This window comes from Dipodomys merriami, unplaced genomic scaffold, assembly GCF_024711535.1.
Source record: "Dipodomys merriami isolate MVZ:Mamm:240054 unplaced genomic scaffold, mDipMer1.0.p SCAF_32, whole genome shotgun sequence".
In the NCBI taxonomy this organism is placed as follows: domain Eukaryota; kingdom Metazoa; phylum Chordata; class Mammalia; order Rodentia; family Heteromyidae; genus Dipodomys; species Dipodomys merriami.
The window spans coordinates 16823381-16847767 of record NW_027204715.1 but is presented as its reverse complement, the minus strand read 5'-3'; the positions used below and the strand labels follow the sequence as shown (position 1 = coordinate 16847767).

Genomic DNA, 24387 nt, shown 5'->3' with positions numbered 1-24387 from the left:
AATATATTTTTGCTGACACAGCTATAAGTTAACATAGCATATGAGGATACATATTAACAAAAATGATTTACAGCATGCATTTTGATTTAGAAATAATGTTATATAGATAATTTCAATTTGTGGGAATTTTGCATGTGTTTCTTCATTATGATTTTATTTATTCTATAAACATAATTAATAGCAACTTTTAAGATTTAACACCATTTTCTTTGGTGTTACAAACATCTTTAAAATAAAATTCTGCATATATTTTTATTTTAAGCCAAAATTGAAATTGTGTAAATACTGTACAGAGGGGTTACAATTACATGGGCAAGATAATGAGTACATTTCTTATCAAGCATTGTAGCCTCCTCCTTTGTTACCCCTTCCCATCCCTTCCCATCCTCCCTCCACCCTCCCACCCAATCTTCCCTGCCCCCCCAAAGTTGTAAAGTTAGTTTTCGACATAACGACTTGTACATCTCTCATATTTTCTATTTCACATTAAAAACTTCATTTTACCCCTGTGAACATATCAATGATTGTACATGTGAAGCTATAGAAAATAGATTATTAACTTAGAAATAGTGAATTTATTTGATGATATAAATAACTGACTTTGTGATGTGATGTCTTAGCCATTGTGTTACATAGCAGTGAAAGAACTAGATTAGCTAATTGATTTTTGCTGTGAATTGTCTTGATAATTTTTTAGTAGTTTTAAATTCTTTAACAAGTTCTCTAATCAGCCTAAATAGAAAAAAATGTCTGTATTACTGGAAAGCATGAAATCCAATATTATACCAATTTTATATAATTGTTCAAAATCTTAGAACACTAATCTTGTAACAAATGCTAAGTAGAGGACTTAGAGTAAAGAGAGAAAAATGGAGCCATCTTTATTATTACAATTTATTAGCCATAAACTATACACCAAATACTGTTTCTAGAACTACAGTAAATGTAATGAAGCAACAGCCATTTTTCAATCACAGAATTTAGGTAGGAATTGAATATGAAAAAAACTTGATTAGGAAAAAAAATATTCTAACCCCAGTAAGTTTTAGGATTCCTAATGCTGTATGAACAGAGGCAGTAAGAATCTAGCTCCTCTGGTTCACACAGGCATGTTTTAGACATCATCTCTCAATGGAGAAATGGGAGCAGTATGACTTGTTGGTTTTTCTATAATATAAACAGTAGTGAACAATAATATAGCTACATCCTGAAAAAGACTTGTTTTTGTCTATGCTTGGATCGTTGTTACAATCATCAAATAAGCAAAGGCTTCCTTGCCCCACAAATGGAAAGTCTCTGTCTATCACAGCACTTCGCATCCACTGTAACCTTTCCTACTGGTTAAATCTCACCAGTTGATTTGTGCAGAGAGAATGGTCATGGCCAAGTACATGGACTTGACAAAGAGAACAAGAAATTCTTGTTAAATTCACATAAATGGTAGAAGAATGATCTATCAATATTTGCTTATCATCGTAACATGGAACTATGACGTTTTATGTTTTAATGTAATTCTTAAACAGGCCAGTTAAATAACAATAGGCTTACACATAACACATTATCAGAAATAATCAATAGCTTTTGGGGAAAGAACTTGACAGATACGAGGAAAGTGAGGAATTGGAGAAAGGAAACTTAAACATTGAACCCAGACAAACAGTGAAGGCCTTAAGGGAGAAATGTGGAATCTTCAGTCTCATAGAGGAAATTTTCCTCAAATAAACTTTATGCTGAAACTAGCATATGATTTATTTTAAAGAAAAAATTTAATTGTAATAAAAAGAAAACAACAACAAAGTAATAAGGAAGAGTTTATAGTTTCTAAAATTATGATTATTTGATTAAATAATATAAAATATAAAATGTATTATATTTTATTGGATGAAAAAGAAAGTCTCTTGCTCAGGATCATGAGGGGTATTGTGATATTTTTGGATAACTAAATTGATAAGCTTGTCTTAAAGTTTCCTGTGATGCCAAAATATGAATCACAAATGACAAAACCAATCTTACTTTAGGATAGAAGAAACACAAAAATGAAATTATAATCACTTTAAATCTGGATGCTTCATTTTGCCACAGAAATATTTGTGTCAAAATGTATACCTTGAGATTTTTTGCCTTTATTCTAGCATACCTACTTAATAAGGTGTTTTTTTATTAAGTGAAATATGTACTATACACACATGTAATATGTAAAAATGCACATGTTACATATATGTGATGTGTATAATGTACATGTGCATATATGACATGTCACAAATTACAAAATTTCTTTAAAGAATTGTTGTGAAAATTAAGCCCAATCATTGTATCAGCATTGCAAACTTTTTTCCAACAGTGAGGGCTAATCAAAACTTAGTGCTTGCTTTTTTTATAATCACGTTAGGCTTGCTTTTTTAATAATCACATGTATATTTCCAATCATTTCCTCTGTTCATTATTCCAGCATCAAGACAGATGACTTAAATTAGGTTGGCTTATGATAAAAGCTGTTCACAATATTTGATATTACCTTATCTACTATATATTGTAATACATTTAGACTCAGTTACATTTGCAACAACTGGGTGCTTCATGGTAGTTTTGTATGCATTAGATGAGAAATAGCATGGTAAGATGACAACATGAGGAAAATGCTAAAATTTCAGCAACTTTCACATTCCACTGGTTTCATGGCTAATATATTCCTATTTGGTTATGGTAAATATGAATTTGGAAGTGTAATTATTTCTTACTTATATTGGTAATGTGAATTGAATTTGCTTGTTAAAACATTGAAGTATTTTATTTCTTTTTGAATTGCATAATACTGTCTCTTGCTTGTAATGAATGCTTATAATTTTGCATATTTTTCATGACTTTCAATATTCTCATTTCTTTAAGTGTGTGTACATGTTCACATGTGTATATATGTGGACATGTGTATGTGTGCATGTGCATGTGTGTGCAAGAATCTTTGCTATAAGCTTATAGTCCTTGGGTAATATTTTCACTAAGAAATAAATTCAGGGAATATCATTAGTAACAGTGGCAAATGTTGCATTTTAGGAAGTTTTAGTGTTTTGTTTTGTTTTTTCCCAATCTTTGACTATTCTACATTGAATCAGTCTTTCAATTGCATCATCTCACCATTTATGCTATGGTAACAGATTATCTCAATATTAATGCTGGTTTATTTCCTTTATTGTGAGAAAAGCCAGATTCTTCATTCCTACAATCAATTAGACTTTAATGTCCATTTTCATTGCAAGTCTACTTGACAATGGTGAGAATAATATACTGTAGGCTGTAATGAAAGGGTATTTATAGAAGATATGAGAAATGTTCTATATAATCATTTAAATGAAATTGAGCCTTAATTTTATAGATATTTGAGTACAATTAATATTTTTCTATTAGAAAAAAATCTTTTTTACTGAACACATTAAAGACACTAGAAATATTAACAGGAACATACATTGTTTATCAGAACAGTTTGGACAAATTTTAGACTTTTGTTAAGATAAATGACATCCTACACACCCAGTTGTCACGTTGTCATTCTGCAGTGACTATTCTGACTGTGACAGTTTTAAAGCAAGACACCACACATAGCAGCATTTAGAAGGAGGCCTTGCTGCTCACCAGAGGAGGCTAGCATCCCTTTTGTTTGCTTGACATAATTTTTTTCTACAACAACAAATGAAGCTCTGTTTCAGCTATTTTTAAAAGGTAAGTTTACCCGACCCCATTCCAAAGCAAGAAGAGGGAGAGATCTCAGAACACATTTTTAGAGTAAATATTGCCCATACTGTGTCATCTCAGAACCCCAAATATTCGTAGCTTCTGACTTAGATGAACAAGCCAAGAAAATAGGACATATTATTCAAATCTGTGTCAACATATTAGTCTTAAATATTATCTTCATACAGTTAATATTTTGTATACTTTCAGTAATGCTAACTTTATAATTACATTATATGTACATTATTTTAATGTAGGAAATTAGCCTTTCCTTGTGTTACATATTTTTCCAAATAATCCATACATAGTTATGTGTATATATATATATATATATATATATATGTCTATCATATAGATTTAAATTGATATATCCAGAATATGTTATATTTTACAATAACCATATTATATATTCTTGTTCATCTTAGCTTTCAATTGACTCTGAGGATTGTCTTATATAATTATGGCCAAAGTGAATGCAAACAATCTTAGCTGTTATTTTCTCCCTCATGGATAAATTTCTTTGCTTTTCTCTTAATATGGTTAACTATTCCAATATGAAGATAAACAGTAAACAAAATAGCCAGATCCTGCTATGGTTTTGGTCCTGGCTTTACTAGATGAGTTCCAGGTGTTTAATTGTTTCCCTAATATGTCAGTTTGGGAGTAGGGATGGAAATAATTTTCACCTCTTTAGGGAAATTATTGTTGATTTTAGAAATGCCTTTAACATAAAGGCTTTTTCAGACGTCAACTATTTAAATGTAAAAGTCATAAGTATTGCATCTCTAACTTCACAATAAATAATAACTTCGGCACTTTCCATTATTTAATTAATTTTGCATTTCTTAAATAAACTGAAACATTTCCACCATGTTTTCTGTTTCAAAATTAAGACTTTTGGTCTGAGTAGATGATATCTATGTATGCAAGTGCAAAGAAAAAAATGTTATACAAGTAAAATATGGTAATTAAAAATATAAGCCAGATGCTGATGTCTTGTGCCTGGAATCCTGGCTACTCATGAGGCTGAAATCTGAGAATCACAGTTGAAAAAAAGCCAGCTTGGGCAAGGAAAGTCCTTGAGCCTCATCTCCAATTAACTGTCAGAAAACCGGAAATGGTGTTCTGGCTCAAGTAGTAGAGCACTAGCCTTGATCTGAAGATCTCAGGGACAGCACCCAGGCCCAGAGCTCAGACAGGTTTTATGAAACAAAGGAAAGACTGGAAAACTAGAGATTATTGTCAGTATTCATATGGCTAGCAAATATTGAATGTGTTTTAATAGACACTACCATGGAAATAAATATTTTGAAAGATCAGTTATTCTCTGTCACAGAAAGAAAACAAAGTAAAAGACCATCTTTTTTCTATCTTATTTAACAACTAGTGTTTTTTTACGTATTCTCAAAATCCCAATTAAACTATTTCAACACATTATTTACAACCTGTTAATTACATTTTTGCTTTCATTTTATATCAAGTAAGAAGTCTAAATATTTTAAAGGGAAAGAATGAAACAAATATAAATACCAGATGTATATTAATTACATTCACGTGAATTTACTCCATGTATTCTAGAATCCAACCAATTATCCCCAAATTTTGCTCCAGTCCTAGATTTCCTTTCCAGCTATGATTCCTTCAGGTTATGTAACTCAAAAGAACTAAATCAGCTTCTTAAACTGAGAGAATGTTTGGTCTCTTTTTGTTGTGACTTTTACAGAAAGATAACCTTGAATAAATATGTTGAAATCCTCATGCTAGATATTTAACACTCAGCAAATCTGTTTAAAAATATGCTTACTGAGAAAATTTCTATAATACAAAGGAAAAAAAAAGAAGCTATATAAATGTTCAGTTTCATCTTGCCCTTGTTTTTCAGTACCAGTCCTAGGGCTAGTAACCAGGGCTTGGGATTTGTCCATAAGCAGTTTTGCTCAAAGCTGGCATTCTACCGCTTGACTCACAGCTCCATTTATGTCTTTTGAGTGGTTAATTCGAGATAAGAGTCTCATGAAATTTCTTGCCAGGTTTTGAACCTTGATCCTTAGCTCTCAGCCTCCTGAGTAGCTCTGCTTACGAGCACGAACCACTGTAGCCCAGTTTCATCTTGAATCTCAGAAGCAGTGAACAAATTCTCACATTCGCATTTGCAGAAAAAAATTGCCTAAAGAATGTGACTTATTTAGGAGTATGTGTTTTAACATTATTACTTGTAATTAGTTTCTTATCGAATGTGAACTCTATAAAGACAAGGGAGAGAAGAACTTAAAAAAATATGTTTTATAGGGGCTGGAAAGGTGGCTCAGTGGTAGAGTGCTTGCCTTGCATGCATGAGGCCCTGGGTTCGATTCCTCAGCACCACATAAGCAGAAAAAGCCAGAAGTGGCACTGTGGCTCAAAGGGTAGAGCACTAGCCTTGAGCTGAAGAGCTGAGGGACAGCACCCAGGCCCTGAGTACAAGCCCCACGACTAACAAAAACAAAAACAAATATATATATATATATATATATATATATATGCTTTATCATATTCCTTTGTTTGATGTAGAAATGTAGTAGATATTGAAAGCTAAATATTAATATGTAATAATAATTTTTACTTTATTTAGTGATCCTGAATGGTGCAGCTGGAAAGTGTTCTGTGGAGGAGGGACATACAAAGCAACAAAGAGATAATCTTATAAATGCGTTAGAAACACATGCATGAAAGAAAAAAACATTAACATACATATCTAAGGGTTCATTTTCCTGACATCACATTATCTTATCTTTTCCGCTTGACTCATACATATACTAGATATTACAATTAAGGGAAACCATGGGACCTATGTTTCTTTGGGCCTGGCTTACTTCACTTAATATAATTTTTTCCAAGTTTTTCCATTGCTTTGTATATCCCTCCCCCACAGTATAACCCCTGCTTTCACTATATTTGATGTCAGTATAACTTGTGGAGGAGATGGGGAAAAACCAGTTGTTTAAGGATACAGGTGGACCTGTTGCAACAACGAGAAGTACAAGTTGTCATGTCCAAAAGGAGCTTTACAACGTTGGTGCTGGGGGGGGGGGGAAGGGGGGGAAGGAGAAGGATTGGGATTGGGGGGAGGGAGGAGGCTGGGAAGGGATGTGAAGGGTAAACAAAGGAGGAGGCTGCAATGTTTGGTAAGAAATGTACGCATTATACTGCCCATGTAATTGTAACTCCTCTGTACAGTATGTTCACAAATAAAATAAAATTAAATTAAAAAAAAGTGTTCTGGATATGGAATTCCGGTTGTTTCCTAGCTTTACTTTTTCATTAAAGCTTGCAGAATTTTTAAATAAAACTAATAACAAAATAAATCCAAAAATGATATAATACAATTTTCAAAATCCACTGTCCTTTCCTTGATATTGTGTATTTTATGTCTACCACTTTTAAATTTTAAATCTTGTTAGACTGACATGATTACAGTATTTCTCACTAATACATGAATACAACATCAGCTTTTCTTTCAATGTCATAACTGAGACTGAACTACTGCATTTGAACAGATGAATGAATGCATAAAGAAAACAAAAGATGAAAGAACAAAATTTTTCAGCATAGTGTCTTGTACATTAAATTGTTACAATGGGTCCTATTTAAGCATTTTGCTTTTTCCCTCCCCTTCGCCAAATTAGAGAAGTCTATATACAAGATGCAGGGCACTGACATCAAATACAGTGAAAACAGTGGTTAGACCGTGGTGGAGGAACATACAAACCAAAAAAAAATCAGAGGGAACATTATAAATACATTAGAAGCAATAGCAAGCAAAAAAAAAATATTTGTGTCCTTATCTTGGGGATCATTTTGCTTAACATCATCTTATCTGGTCATATGTATGTAACAGCTTTTGACCTTTTCTGCTTGTCCAGACTAATTTTTGCAAATAAGGGAAACCACGGGACCTATGTTTCTTTGGGCCTGGCTTATTCACTTAATATATTTTTTTCCAAGTCTCCATTTCCTAACAAATGAAGAAATATTATTCTTTCTGATGGAGGCATAGAATCTATCTATCTATCTATCTATCTATCTATCTATCTATCTATCTATCTATCTACCACATTTTCTTAATCCATTCATCGACCGAGGGGCATCTGGGTTAGTTCCATATCTTAGCTATGGTAAATAATGCCACAATAAGCATAGTTGTGCTGGTAGCTTTAGTGTGGTCTTGTTTGTGATCATTTGGGTAAATGCCCAAAAGTGGGATTGTTGGGTCATAGGGGAGCTCTCTGTGGAGTTTTTTGAGGAACCTTAGGGGGAGGGGATAGTTGTGGAGGTGGGAGGGAAGGGATGGTAGGGAAAAAACAAAGGAAATGAAGAAATGTACTCTTTACCTTGCTCATGTAACTGTAACCCCTCTGTACGGTATTTTACAATAAGAAACATATAAAAAGGAACAAAATTTTTAATAAATACTAAGAAATGGACCTTGTGTTTTTTTAGAATGCATATACTGAAAGTTTCAATAAAAGATAAAAAGATACTGAAAGTTTCAGTAGAGATTACATTCTAAGAATTATTCATATTCATAGGATTACATTCTCTGAATAATAGAAGACATTCTAGCTTTCTAGAGGGAAGTTCATCACATGTTTATAGACAAAGGGCATGCCAAGTCATTCATAATATATGTCATAGGATCTAAGTAGTAGAAGAGTAAATAAAAGGTATAAAAAGTCTATATATAACATAATCACAATGTTGTTAGTATGCAGGAGATTTATCCAGATATACGTTTCACTTAATTTTCTTGAAGGAAAATGAAATAGAATAGAACTAATGAGGGACTGATTTGTTTGATAGAAGAGCCCTCAGAGAAAGGTCTCTCTGATGAACAGGCCATGCAATTCCCAAGCTCATCTTCTCAGCATTTTGGCATGTTTCCTGCATTACAATACAGGTTGCATAGGGAATAATGTATATATGTATATGCATATATATACTTATATAGGTATATATATATATATATATATATATATATATATATGTAACTAGTGACTGTCTGAGAAATAGTCTGATCATATTTGCTGGAAGAATGCTGGCATTCTAAATGGATAGAATCTGCCAAAGACATCCTTTTAGTCTAGGGACCAAATAAATGCAAAAGCCTAAGTTGAAAATATATTAACAAGTTGAAATAGAAATATGGATGTAGGGCTGGGAAGGTGGGTCAGTGGTAGAGCGCTTGCCTTGCATGCTCGAGGCCCTGGGTTCGATTCCTTAGCACCACATAAGCAAAAAGAAAAAAGCCGGAAGTGGCGCTGTGGCTCAAGTGGTAGAGTACTAGCCTTGAGCTGAAGAGCTGAGGGACAGTGCCCAGGCCCATAGTTCAGGCCCCACGACTGGAAAAAAAAAAAAAGAAATGTGGATGTATTATTTCTGTGTAAAAAATCATGACTTTATACTGTTGTGAGAAAGGTCATTATTTTTGTGAAATAAGTAAGATTTAATTAATAAAATATTAGGTTTAATCATTGTTGCAGCATCTACTAGGAGCAGACCTACTTCCCAGCTTGTAACATAGGAAAATTGTCATTCATATGGTACCATTTTATTTTTATATGTTGTTTTACACATATTCATTGCTTGTTCTTTTTTCTTCTGAATGAAAGGGGTTTTTTTAAGTTTATTTATTTATTTATTTTTGTTGGTTGTGGGGCTTGAACTCTGGACCTGGGCACTGTCCCTCAGCTCTTCAGCTGAACACTAGCGCTCTGCCACTTGAGCCACAGCACCACTTCCAATTTTCTCATGGTTTATTGGAGATAAGAGTCTCACAGACTTTCCTGCCCAGGCTGGCTTTGAACCAGGATCCTTGGAACTCAACCTCCTGGGTAGGTAGGATTACAGGCATGAGCCACCTGTGCCTAGCTGAAAGTGAATTTTTAAGAAACAAAAATAATGAATCTTACAAGGCTAAGTTTTCAAATCTGAGTGCTGTCAATGAAAATGATTCTTCTTTATAAACACTTTGTAAATTGTTAATTATTAATGGTTATTAGATTTAAGGATATTTTGCAATTTCCATAAAACCATAAATAGTGGATTGGAGTAAAGTGGAAGCAAATTTTCTTATTGTAATCAGTACAAGTCAAAGAGATAGATAAAATACAAGTAACTATCCTTATTCTTAACTTTTGCAATTCATGAAAGATAATTATGATTCAGATTTTAGATTATTTTAAGTAGAAGTGTAATATATACAAGATCAATACATCACAGAATTTAGAAAATTTTAGATTTTTTTCTTTGTTTTCTCTAGAAAATTTAACATACTCTGCTTTCAGGGAAAGGTAATGCCTGACTTATGAGCTGTATATCTGTAAAATCATTTAGTACATTAGTACATGTGGAGACACATTTGCTTCTTTTCTGTTGACCTCAGTCATCTTCCTGTATGTTCAAGAAGAAGAAGAAGACCAAGAAGAAAAAGAAGAGGAAGAGAAGGAGGAGGAGGAGGAGGAGGAAGAGGAGGAGGAGGAGGAGGAGGAGGAGGAGGAGGAGGAGGAGGAGGAGGAGGAGGAGGAGGAGGAGGAGGAGGAGGAGGAGGAGGAGGAGGAGGAGGAGGACGAAGACGACATAACTTTCCCTGAACCTGTATATACCATATTTTGTTTGTCTCATAATTGCATCATACATTAGTGAACATCATCAAATAGTTCTGCAATCATGGATTAGAAGACTCATTTTGCTTATTCTTTAACAGTACCCAGAATAACAAAACGAATGAAAATGATTATCAATGAATTGCTACAGCACCAAAATTTCCTGTTGGGAAAAGAAATTTTATGGAGTCAAAATCTAAAGATGTTCATGTATTTCCTTAAGATGAAAACCTACTAGTCAGAGCAAAGAATGAGCTTCTCAGTCATGCCATAATTTTCCTAATGTCTATGCATTTATGGCAGGAACTTGACTCACATGAGAAGCTCACAGGGGACTCAGTGGGTATGAAACTGTACTTCCCTGAAGCTTATGAACTTCAGAACAGTGGTAAGTTGAGGGAAAAAATGGATATCATGCATTCTACTGCATCTTTAGCAAGCATTCACACTGATAATGTAATAGATATTGATGTCTGCCCACAGAGATGAGTGGCTGAAGAAGAAAAGAGCCATTTTTCAGCTCTTCTTGAGTCCACATTATGTATTTCATGGATGCTGCTTAAAAGCTAGTAAAAAATGACTCAAGAACACCATTATCTCTGGGACAGATCTAATTGGGTAAATGCAGGGAGGTCATGGATCCCACTGATGGAGATGTTGAAGTTACTTCGTATTTTTGTTTAAGGGAACTTTCTGATGCTCAGTGAGTTTTGTTATTTTTGAAAAAAACGGGCTAATAATGCTTTTATCCTTATTTCTTTAGACATGTATTGGCACTTCAGGCAGGGAATTTAGCCCTCCTCCCTTCCATTAGAAGTGAAGAACTGTAAGATAACATTCGGGTAATGCCAACCTTCACAGGATGAAGAAAACAATGTATTGATATCAGTCTATAATATTTATCTAGTGTGCTCATTCTTGTTAAGGAAAATACAGCTGAAAGCCAATCCAATTTTAGACACATGTGTATGACTTGACATTTGTCCATGTCTAATTGACTTATACATGATAATCTTGGTAAGTATGGTGTAATATGCTTCAAAAGATTTGGAAGTAGGAAGTTTTACCAAATGAAAAATCTTTTAGTTAAAATGTGAGGTCATAGAACTGATTTCCCTCACCCCAGTTAGAGTGAGAGTAAGGTTAACAGTGTCATGGTTTGCCTGAGCAAAAATCTTTTTACATAATTGACAACTTACAGGGTAAGTAGGAACAAGACAGGGAAGTTAAAGCATAATTGATGAGTCATTGCACATGTGCTGTGAAAAGCCTAGGAGATTCAAAGAGAAGCCATGGGGTAACAAACTCACAGATTTAACACCAGGAGCTTTCTCAGGTCATAAGGGAAAAACATCAAATTAGGTTGTATTCTGTTTCTCTCCTCTCTTTTCTCTTCCTCTTCTCAATCTCTCCATATATAGTTGTTATTTTTTTGCAGATGATTCAACTTCTTACACACAGATGTATGTATATATAAGTTTAATGGGATCATTTCTCTCATCATAGAAATACCTGAAGTTTAATTGATGAATTGTCTTTGGCAGTACTGGGGATTGAATTCGGTTACTTGCACTTGTCAAACAAGTATTCTAACACTTGAGTCCTATTCGCAGTCTTTTAGTTTTTAGTTTTATTTTTACAGTTCATCTCAAGAATTTTCTAACTCCAGAGTAGGGCAATGAACATCCTCATTCTTCCTTCCAAGTATCTGGAATTATAGGAATGGACAACCACAAAGTCTTCTTTTTTCTGAGATACGATATCTCTTACATTTTAGAAAAATCTTCTCTTCACTTTTCTTGAGTTTATGTGTGTAACATTCTTCATTCTTCACTTTCTTTATGCTTTCTTTCTCCATTCTCCCCCACACTGATCACATTTCTATTTTCATTTGCATTTAAATTATGGCTAAGAATGTTGAAAATAAGAACACATGTTTACATAGCAATTTGTATTGGCACTTCAGGCAGGGAATTTAGCCCTACCTCTCTCCATTAGCAGTGAAGAACTATAAGATAACATTTGGGAAATGCCAACTCTAACAGGATTAAGAAAACAATGTCTTCATGTTGGTCTCTAATATTTATCTAGTGTTCTTATTCTTCTAAAGGAAAAATACAGCTGAAAATCAATCCAATCTGAGACACTTCTGCATGACTTGACATTTGTGGTGAGAGAGAGAGAGAGATCAGATAGATAGATCAGTGGAAAAAGAAGTGGACAAAACTAGAAATAGACCAAAAGTATCTAGTGACAAAGATGACCTGTTGTATTGGAAAATAAGAGTCCATTCCCAAGATGTAGTATTTTCAATGTGTTTCTAAATGCTAATGCATGGTAAGAACAATGATAAGTTTGTTTTGTAAATATGAGACAAATAGTCATACACATGAGGTTTTTCTCATATATTTAGAGTTCCTGCAAAATGATCCATGTGTGCAACAATGTGTTACAGGAAAGTGAAGCTAAGAACATAAATTAAAATCTGCATTTTATGATGTAATTACATCTATAATTTGCTTTTTTTTGTAACCAAAACTTTAATCCCAAGGAATTCTCACAAAACATATTACAAATGACAGTATGAAAAAAAAATGTTGCATAGGAACTCAAAAGTTCAGCTCTACAATGTACCCTTAAACTGGCAGGACATTTTTGAAGTCTCAAATTTCCAAATAAAGAATGTTACAAACAGCCACGTATTCATATATAGCAATCAGGTAAGACACTTCAAAGGTAAACTTTCACATCAGGTGTTAAACCAACTAGGCAACTTTTGTCCAGGGTGAAGACCATCTGGATTTAGGAAACACTCATCTGGTTTAAAGACGCAGCTTTGATCTTTACCCGCTGGCCTGTCTGTGGGCATGGCCACTTTTAAAGACTGCTTGTTCATCTACAGCTGCATATTGTATCCCAGCACAAAGTAATCTCAGTTCCGCTTCTGTAGTTCTGCTTCCCGTAACCTTAACACATCACCCTTCAGCTGGGCAAGATTTAGAGCTTTTTATTTCAGTCCTATGCAAGACTAAAGTTCAACACAAATTTAATCTTGCTTAAGGGAACCTTGTAAAACAACAATTCTTGATATTACATGCCTCATATGATCCGTTTCAAACCATAAAGAATTTCATTGCTGTGTCACTGTTCCAAAAGACAAACACATTTGAACAGCTAAAACATCTTAAAAATGCACCAAGCTTATGAAGTCTCAAACAGAACTTGAATTTTCTGCACATACTCCTGTCAACAGAAGTCATTTCCTGTACACCACTTCCTGCAAACTGCTTTTCTATTTCCTTTCATTCGACCTAGATCGGCTATGAGACCTAGAGAACGAGGGGGACGGCTGGTGATTTCTTCGCTCCCGAGAGAGTGTTCTCTCTCTTCTCCTATCTCAAGAAAGAGACCTGGTCTGGCTGCGAGAGAAGCTTCTCCTTCTGGAGATCTGCTGAGAGGTGGAGGACTTCTCCTCAGGTAATCATCTCCAGGGCTATGACCCCAAGAGGGAGGCGGACCACGGTTTGGGCTTCTTTTCTCACCATTGGACAGTTCCACTGTGCTCTTCCATCTACCTCTCCAACAGCATCAGCCGCACCTTGAGGATCCTCGGATTCAACAAAAGCAAAGACTGGAGGGTCACTGGGAGTGGCCTGTAATAGCCAAAAGCCTTCTCCAGTTCAGTCTTGTTGCCATTGTTTCCCAGATAGCCTACCTAAACCTTACAGCCGAACTGCTCCTGCTAAGCCATAAAAAGGTGATGCGCACACTTCTCCGGCGTCCACGAAATGGCCTATAATTTGTTTACTTGGCATAATTTTATCAGACATTGGTAAATGAAATGGAGTGCAATTTAAGTCTCTTCTAGTTTTTTTTAAAGTGAGTGTTATTTTCCCCGTTTTATGAAATGACAATCAGATTGTTTGGTAATACTTTCAAAGATGCATGGTGGAAGGAAACTCATTTTTATTTTATTGCATATTGTTTTACTTATGATACAATGAAAAAGAAAATCTCTTCTAGTAAGCACACTTGACAAAACATTTTAGTTGCCAACTGTTTATTTTAAAGTTTATAGTCCAACTCTAAAATTTATATTTAATTATGTGGAAGAAATATCCTTTCTGACTTTTCAGAGTATATTGAGTAATTAATTTGTCTTTTGACTTTTGAAAGTGAAAATATATTTTATCTTTAAAATATTTTAACAGATTTATAAAACTACACATACTAATGGTGAAACAGACAATATTTTGACACATACATTGTATTAACTTCAGGTTTGGCATATCTGTCTCTTCAGATATTTTTGTATTATACTTCATCATTTTATTTATTTAGGGGTACTGGGGTTTGAACTCACAAGAGTTGTTCCCACTGGGCTGGTGTTATTCTACCCAGGGCCTCTTTGCCATTGATTAATTTTGTTTAAAATGCTACCCGTGCTTCACTTCTGGACCCCCTCTCTTGTTGCTCAAACCTAGTGTACTAGTATTTGAGCCAAGCTTCTAGTCTTTCAGTGATTATTTAAGGATAGGGTCGTCCTTCTTGCCCAGGAAATTGTCCAAGTCATAAATTGCTTACTTTAGAATTCTTTCTGGAATCACAGACCTGTACAGCCACATTTGATATCCTCACTTGAGGCAGAGTCCATAGACATTTTTACTCCAATTGCCTATATTGGATCCTGCCAATCTTAGCTTCTTCTGTAATTTGGGTAATAGGCCTACAAAATTGTGCCCAGCTATGGTTTGAAAAAGGGTCAGCTATGAACTATGATCCATTTATTCTTAGCCTTGAAATGAGTTATGATTATAGGCAGAAGCTACTAAGTTTACCTTATTTTCTTTTTTTTATTTTTTATTGTGAACATAGTTTACAGAGGGGTTACAATTACATGGGCAAGATAATGAGTACATTTCTTAAGCATTGCAGCCTACTCCTTTGTTTACCCTTCACATCCCTTCCCAGCCTCCCCCCACCCCCCTCAATCCTCCCCCCCCACCAAAGTTGTAAAGATCATTTTCAACATGAGAACTTGTACTTCTAATTGTTGTAAAGGGTCCACAGTTATCCTTAAACGACTTGTTTTTCCACTTTCCCTCCACAAATTGTACCACAACAAGTATAATGAAAGCAGGGGTTATACTGTGGGGGAGGGACATACAAAGCAATAAAGAAATAATCTTATAAATGCGTTAGAAACAAATGCATGAAAGAAAAAAAACATTTAAATACATATCTAAGGGTTCATTTTCCTAACATCACATTATCTGACCTTTTCTGCTTGACTCATACATATACTAGATATTGCAAATAAGGGAAACCATGGGACCTATGTTTCTTTGGGCTTGGCTTACTTCACTTAATATAATTTTTTCCAAGTCTTTCCATTTCCTAACAAATGGGACAGTGTCATTCTTTCAGATGGAGGCATAGAATTCCATTGTGTATATATACCACATTTCCTTGATCCATTCATCTACTGAGGGGCAACTGGGTTGGTTCCATATCTTAGCTATGGTAAATAATTCTGCAATAAACATAGTTGTGCTGGTAGCTTTAGTGTGGTCTTGTTTGTAAACATTTGGGTAAATACCCAAATGTGGGATTGCTGGGTCATAGGGGTTGCAGAGCTTCTGCATGACAAAGGACATAGCTAGCAAGATCAATAGAAAGCCCATGGATTGGGAGAAGATCTTCACTAGCCATACAACGGACAAGGGTCTCATATCTAAAATATACTTGGAACTCAAAAAATTAAATCCCCCAACAACAAATCCTCAAAGAAACAACTGCCCAATAAATAAGTGGGCTAAAGACTTAAAGAGAAACTTCTCTGAAGAAGAAAGGATGGCCAATAGACACATGAAGAAATGCTCAACCTCCCTAGCCATAAAAGAAATGCAAATCAAAACAACATTGAGATACCACCTCACCCCAGTAAGAATGGCAAAAATCAAGAATTCTAATAACAACAGATGCTGGAAGGGATGTGGACAGAAAGGAACCTTACTTCATTGTTGGTGGGAGTGTAAACTTGTTCAACCACTTTGGAAAGCAGTATGGAGGTTCCTCATAAGTTTACTTTATTTTCTATGAGGTAAATTTTCAAAATCCTTTCTTCTACATTTTTGAAATGTAGATTATAGTATTGTAGCTTATATGATGATTATACTGTGCAATAGTAAATCTGAAGGTCTTGATCATATGTAATTATACTTTCTTTAATACCCATGATAATATAATTTCAACCAATTCTCTTTTTCATATGTCTACTCTTCATTCCTGATAGGTAGACTAATGAATGCCTCTCTATTTAAGGACAGACTATGTATGCTCTAGATGTAGAAAGCAGGATTTTCCGTAAGTTTGGAAATCAGGATATGTTCACATTTGGGCTTCTTTGTCTTCATATGTGAAATGGTCAAACATTTGGAAGTGGGCAATGTTGGGAAAATGGAGGAGAATGAAAAGGAATAGGCGGGAACTTGATCATCAACAGATGAGAACTGTTTATTGAAGAACAGCAAGGGGCATAGACCTTCCCGTGGGCTTGAGGTTGTGGAAGGGACGGGACTTTTGGGGTGGGCTTACATAGGGTTTAACAAGGAAGCAGAACATTAAAAAAAAAAAAAAGAACTTGGTTTCTTGGAGGCCAAGGATGGTGTTCTTGGCCAAGCCAAGGGTGAAATGCTCCACCTGGGGCATGGGGGCTATTATCTCCTAGGGGCCTAGGTGGGAATGACCTGCCTTCAGACAAGCTCAGGAGCATGCACCTTGTGCTTTGCTTGACCCTGGGGAATAAGGCAGGATTCAATCCTTCATATTCCATCTTTAGATGGAATGTTGGAGTATGACAATAAATATTATTTGTTCCTGAATTCCAATGTTTTTGTACAGATAAAGCTTGGTTGAAATCTTCCTGAATTACATGCAGTATTATATTTTGTATTGTATTCATTTTTGGTATTGAGGCTCTAACCTAGGATCTTGTACTTGCTAGAAACATGTTCTACCAGTTCACCCAAACAGACTTATAGGAGTTAACATACATCATGTATTAAAAACAATGGTGCACATATTTTATATTAAAATACATGAAATATGATTTGGCAAATAATATATTAGTGCTTTAATTATATGCAATCAGCTTAACATACATAATATGAGCTAAATAATGCACTGTAAAAATAATGTTTCTTTTTTTACAGATACTTTCTTCTGTCCCTCATACCTACCTCAGCTCTCATTTAGACATTATAATACATTCATGTTCTCTCATGCCCCTCGTGTTGTCATTGAAGTAAATATCACTGATTTCTAACAAGAAAAATAATTTTTGTTGTTCTCACTGTACTTACAATTGGGAAAGTTAAGAGTATTTTCTCATTTCTGGAGTGTTTAAAATAAATAACTAGTCCAGATGTAGTGTTACAAATTTGTAGTATTCTAGGCAGTGAAGTAGAGAGGTCAGGTCCTGCTGGGGCCATATTGGCCACATGGGGGATGGTAGGGTCTGGCATCTTGTCTTCATGCTGGAAGAAGAACCCCCCAACCTACCTCCCCTAGCCCCCACCCCTCTCTGCCAGGTGATGGGGCCAGATTCCTGAAGGCAGGGGCAGGCACTTGGCTGGTAGATTGCTGAACCTGTCCAGTGCCTAGGAATTTCCTGTGGACCTGCCCTGACCTTATATGGACTCGGGCCAGCACAAGCACAAATTACGCCAATTGACTTATATCTCTGTGTTCCTGTCCTGTCTCCTGTTTCCAGGCTCATCTCTGGTCATCATGGAGTCTCAATTTACCTCTCCATTGGAGTTGAATTGGTTTGTTGGTATTGTTTCTGTTCTTTCTTTCCTCTCTGGCCTTTTTCCTAACCAGGTTATGTGTATTTGGGGTCTTGAGGCCTTTGTTACAATTGGCAGCCTGTAGACTGATGCTGTTGTGTTGTAATGAAGACGCCAATATTCCATCTTCCAAAGTGTGGCTTCTCGGATAAGTTACCTAGCAGAAGATGAAGGAAGCAGAGCCTGGAGCCAGTGGCTCACACCTGTAATCCTAACTACTCAGGAGGCTGAGATCTGAGGAGCTAAAGTCTGTGAGACTCTTAGTTCCAATAAACCACTCAGAAAATCAGAAGTGGCACTATGGTTTAAGTGGTAGAGCACTAGCCTTGAGCTGAAGAGCTGAGGGGCAGTTCTTAGGCCCAAAGTTCAAGCCCCACCACCGAAAAAGAAAAAAGAAAAGAAGACCGAAAAAAAAAAGGTTAGGAACATGCCTCAAGTAGTAGAGCAAAAACAAAAAAAATGCCTTGATAAATAGATGAATAAACATGAACAAGTAAAATGACTTTATTAAGCTCGGGCTTTATTTTTCTTTTGATTTACTATTTGAGAGCTCATTTTTTGTTTTCCTGTAAATCCTAGTGCCTGTGTAAACATCAAAAATGATAAGGTGCAATTCTTTAAGCATGACAGGTCAAGTGTCAATATATTTGCAAAGAATTACAATAAGCCTGTTAATAAAAAATTTAGAATCCAATCAAAGATCACCTGTCCTTGATATATAAGGCACACATTTATATTTGCTATATTACTCCAGATTAACTAAAGTTTTAATTTAGAATGAGAAAATAATTTTCTAGGTCAGTTTCCTTAATGATACAATTTATCAAGCTTACTAAAATGTTACCCTGTAGGGAAAATTACCCTTGGCATAGTAATATCTCAGAGCTTACAGTCTTTGGAAAATTGCCTAATTTAAATATAAGTTATTTTGGTTTTGGCTGATTAAACTATTTAAACAGTTGCTGCCATTATGTGTGGCTTATCTGTAGATAATTTAACAAAGACAAGTCCAGGAAACAGAAAATATGCACATTTAAAACAAGTATATATCATTCCTGCTGATGAAGTAGTTTGCATGTATGTATTTTTTAATAGACATTGCAATTGATGTTTTAAAGCTATTCTTTTAAAGCTATTCTGGACAGCAGGTGGGAAGTTCACATTGAGCTTATTCACTTTACAAGGATGTTCAGTAGGTTGATTTGCATGATATCCATACAGAGAGGAAAAGCTGTTTTTTTGGCTTCTTTATTGTTTTGGTTATATTTTAGTATTTAATTTTGTATTGCTCTTTCTAATGTAAATATTTTTCACCTATGCATTTGATTCTAAAATGTACTGTAAATTTACATGTAAACTTCTCTAACTTCATCAATTCCAACACACTGATTAATGCAATGTTTAGAACTATTATACTTAATTTCTTGATTATAATTGATTCCCCTTTTCCTTCCTTCCTTCCTTCCTTCCTTCCTTCCTTCCTTCCTTCCTTCTTTCTTTCTTTTCTTTCTTTCTTTCTTTCTTTCTTTCTTTCTTTCTTTCTTTCTTTCTTTCTTTCTCTCTCTCTCTCTCTCTCTCTCTCTCTCTCTCTTTCCATTTCTTTTCTTCTCTCTTTCTCCTTTCATTCTTCCTTCCTTCCTTCTTGCTTTTCTTTTCTTTGTGAATAAAATGTGCTTAGGTAGAAAAGTTTGGCCTGAATGTTAGGACCCTCTGTCTCAGCATACTCCCGATGGCAGATTGCAATTGAGCACCGTGGACATTCAAGTAAATAAATGTCTTATTATAGTAGCAAAAAATGGAAATTCCAACATTCCATGTTTGTTTCCCTAAATCTTAAATAACAGAAAGAAAATATTTTACTGTTTTGTGTGTGTTTTTTTTTTTCTGAAAATCATCAGTGTATAGCCCTCCTTTACCATCTCTTGTGACTTGTATAAGGCAAAAATTAAACAAAACAAAAGCTTTTCTGTCTATGCTTAAAATTCCTACACATGCAGGTCTGTGTTATGTTGATTTAGAATCTGGCTACCATGATACCGCTTATGATGTAGATAGACCAAATCTCTTTACCTGTGTAATCTGAAAGTGACACAACTCATTCATTCTATAAGGTGAGAGGACCCATTTAGACATAGGAAACACTAGGCTTAATTTTTATGTCATATATATTATGTGCACTTTTAGAGACTAGTTTGGGGTTGGTTAAATTTACAAATTAGCTCTACTTTGTTCAGCAAAATTAATATTCACTAGTCTATAATCTAGAAACCACTGGTCTTTCTTTTTTTTTTAAACATAACTCTAATCACAAGTTGGGGTTTCTATTAATGTTAGTTCAGAAATTTAGAAAAAAAAACTCATGATGCTTTCATGAATGATATGTTAATATAATTCTAACTTAACTATGTTTCCGAATATCTTACTTATTTATTTCTAAAGGTAAGTAATGTCATTCCAACCACTTCCACAGACACTAACTATTAATATTGCCTGATAAAGCAACTTATTATCATGTGCTGAAAGTTAAAAAATTGTCTTTGAGTGGATGGGAAAAGATAGGTAGAGGAAGAAAAAAATACCAGTGTGAAATATATCAAGGAAAAATTGAATAAGAAGAATAAAATGAATATTGTTCAAGAAATGCCAAATAGGATACCATCCATCCATGCCACTTGTCAGCTGTGTGCAAACCAAGTTTCTTGAGAAAATAGTTTGTTAATGAGAAGTGACCAAAAATAAAGGGCCTGCCAAATGATCCAGTGTGCCCTGAAACAAAATGTTTCATACATGTGGATTCACAACTCAAATTTTCCCACCAAGCTTTGTTATTTATCTTTTTAAAAAAAAGGAAAGGGGCTGGGAAGGTGGCTCAGTGGTAGAGCGCTTGCCTTGCATGCTCAAGGCCCTGGGTTCGATTCCTCAGCACCACGTAAGCAAAAAGAAAAAGCCGGAAGTGGCGCTGTGGCTCAAGTGGTAGAGCGCTAGCCTTGAGCTGAAGAGCTCAGGGACAGCGCCCAGGCCCAGAGTTCAAGGCCCCACCACGACCGGACCCAAAAAAAAAAAAAAGGAAAAACAGAAAAAGAAAAAGTAAAAGAGAACAATCATCTACTATTATATGAACACTTATTTTATTGCTTCAAAAATATGGAACTCATTAAACCAGCACTAGTATCTCGCTAGTCTAGTCCTAGCTATTCAAGACGCTGAGATCTGAGAATCAGGGTTCAAAGCCAGCATAGGCAGTAAAGTCCTTGGGATTCTTATCTTCAATTAACCATCAGAATGCCTGAAGTGGAAATGAGGCCCAAGTGGTAGACCTGATACTTGTGAGTGAAAAAAACTCAGGGACAGTGCTCAGGCTAAATTCAAGCCCTCCATTGACACATAAAAAGAAAGAAGGAAAAGGAAGGAAGCAAGGAAGGAAGGAAGGAAGGAAAGAAGGAAGGATGGAAGGAAGGAAGGAAGGAAGGAAGAAAGGGAGGAAGCAAGGAAGAAAGGGAGGGAGGGAAGGAGGGAGGAAGGAAGGAAAGAAGGAAGGAAAGAAACAAGGATGGAAGGAAGGAAAGAATGTATTCTTGATCATTTAAACTCACATTTAATAGAACAAATGTAAATATGACCCATTAAAAAGGGAAGTATCAAAGATTGCAGGGAACCTTGGTGGCCTTAGTCAAAGGACAGCGTTTCCTCAAAACAGAACTTAGGAAGTAGAAAAACCTCCCATGCTCCTGGATTAGAAGGATCAAAATCATGAAAATGGCGATATTTCCCAAGGCTGTCTACAAATTTAATGTTATACCTATCAATATTCCAACATCACTCTTCAAGGAAATAGAAGAGTTAATCCAAAAATTCATATAGAACAATAAAAGACCCTGAATAGCAAAAACGATCCTCAACAGAAAAAACAGTGCTGGAGGAATATCAATACCAAATTTCAAACTCTACTACAAAGCCATATTAATCAAAACAGCTTGGTACTGGCACAAGAAGAGACCTCAGGACCAATGGAGAATTGAAAACCCAGAAATGAACCAACAGACTTATACCCACCTAATCTTCCATAAGAGAGCTAAACAAATAGAATGGAAGAAAGATAGCCTCTTTAGTAAATGGTACTGGCAAAATTGGGTAACCACTTGTAGAAAACTAAAGCTAGATCCTTATATATCACCCCATACCAGAATCAACTCCAAATGGATGAAAGACCTCAGGGTCAAAGCAGAAACCCTGAAAATATTACAAAAAGGAATAGCAGAAACTCTAGGTCTCCTTGGCACAGGCTAAAACTTTCTTAATAGAGACCTAGAAACATAAAAAATCAAAGAAAGGTTGGACAAATGGGATTGCATGAAGTTGCAGAGCTTTTGCATGGCAAAGGACATATCAAGATCAATAGAAAGCACACAGATTGGGAGACGATCTTTACTAGCTATACAATGGACAAGAGTCGCATATCTAAAATAAACCTGGAACTCAAAAAATTAAATTCCCCAACAACAAATCCTCAAAGAAACAACTGCCCAATAAATAAGTGGGCTAAAGACTTAAAGAGAGACTTCTCTGAAGAGGAAATAAGAATGGCCAATAGACATGAAAAAATGCTCAACCTCTCTAGCCATAAAAGAAATGCAAATCAAAACAACATTGGGATACCACCTCACCCCAGTTAGAATGGCTATAATCAAGAACTCTAATAACAACAGATGCTGGAGGAGATTTGGACAGAAGGGAACCCTACTGCATTGTTGGTGGGAGTGTAAACTTGTTCAACCACTTTGGAAAGTAGTACGGAGTCAAAAGACTGTGGAGACAAAAGTATGTGGAGTCAAAAGACTACACATAGAGCTTCCTTATGACTCAGCAATCCCACTTTTAGACATTTACCCAAATGATCACAAACAAGACCATACTAAAGCTACCAGCACAACTATGTTTGTTGTTGCATTTTACCATAACTAAGATATGGAACTGTGGGGCACATGGGCAGCAAAGATGGAGCTGAGAAGAAGTTGAGTGGGCATAGCCGGAGTTGTTTATGTTAAAATCTGACTGGATACCACAATCAGGTGAAGTGACATCAGTGCGTAACAGCAGGGAAAGTATAGGAAGCTTAGGCAAATGATAGGTTGACCTCTACACAGATTGGTTGGTTCCTTTTCCTCCTCTTCCATGCCTTGCCGTTTTTTGCTTTAAAAAGTGCTTGCTGTGTGGTAATAAACAAGTTCCAGCTTGACTTGACTCCCCGCTGCATCTCTCTCCAAGGCTAAGGAAGGCTGGGAAATGGGCTAGCGGCAAACTTACCTTTCCTTGGACCATGTCCATCTTTCACGGGATAGACGAAAACCCAACATGGAACCAACCCAGATGCCCCTCAGTAGATGAATGGATCAAGAAAATGTGTTATATATACAAAATGGAATTCTATGCCTCCATCAGAAAAAATAACATTGCCCCATTTGTTAGGAAATGGAAAGACTTGGAAAAAAACATATTAAGTGAAGTAAGCCAGGCCCAAAGAAACATAGGTCCCATGGTTTCCCTTATTTACCATAACTAGTATATGTCTGAGACGAGCAGAAAAAGGCAGATAAGATGATGTTAAGTGAAATAAACCCCAAGATAGGGACACAAGTGTCCTGTTTTTTTTCTTGTTTCTAGCATATTTATAAGGTCCCACGTGATTTTTTTTTTTTTTTGCTTTGAATGTCCCTCTCCCACTGTGGGTATAATTTGGGGAGTGGAAGGGAAAAAAACAAATTGTTTAAAATGGGATACAGGTTGACCCATTGCATCAATGAGATGTACATGACTATATCAAAAATTGAACTTTACTATTTAGGTGATGGCAGGGTGGGGGGGTGGTATACTTGTGGTGATGGGAAGGAAAGGATGGTAGGGGAAAAACCAAGGAGGAGGCAATAATGCTTGATAAGAATTGTACTCATTGCCTTGCTCATGTGATTGGAATCCCTCTGTACAGTATTTTCACAATAAAAAATTATTTTAAAAAAATACAGCATTTCCCAAATAGACAAAGTATATGGTGACAGAAATAATATTAAATGTCAACAGATTATATATATATATTATATATATATAAAATGTATATATATATATATATATATATATATATATATCTGTGGAAATGGCAACTTGAAAGAGATGGA

The 24387-nt window shown here is 35.4% G+C and overlaps 1 pseudogene; it reads right to left on the bottom strand.

The window, feature by feature from the left end:
* Positions 1-13603: 13603 nt before the first annotated feature.
* LOC138841506 (serine/arginine-rich splicing factor 3 pseudogene) lies at positions 13604-23542 on the bottom strand (annotated as a pseudogene).
* Between the last annotated feature and the right edge of the window lie 845 nt (positions 23543-24387).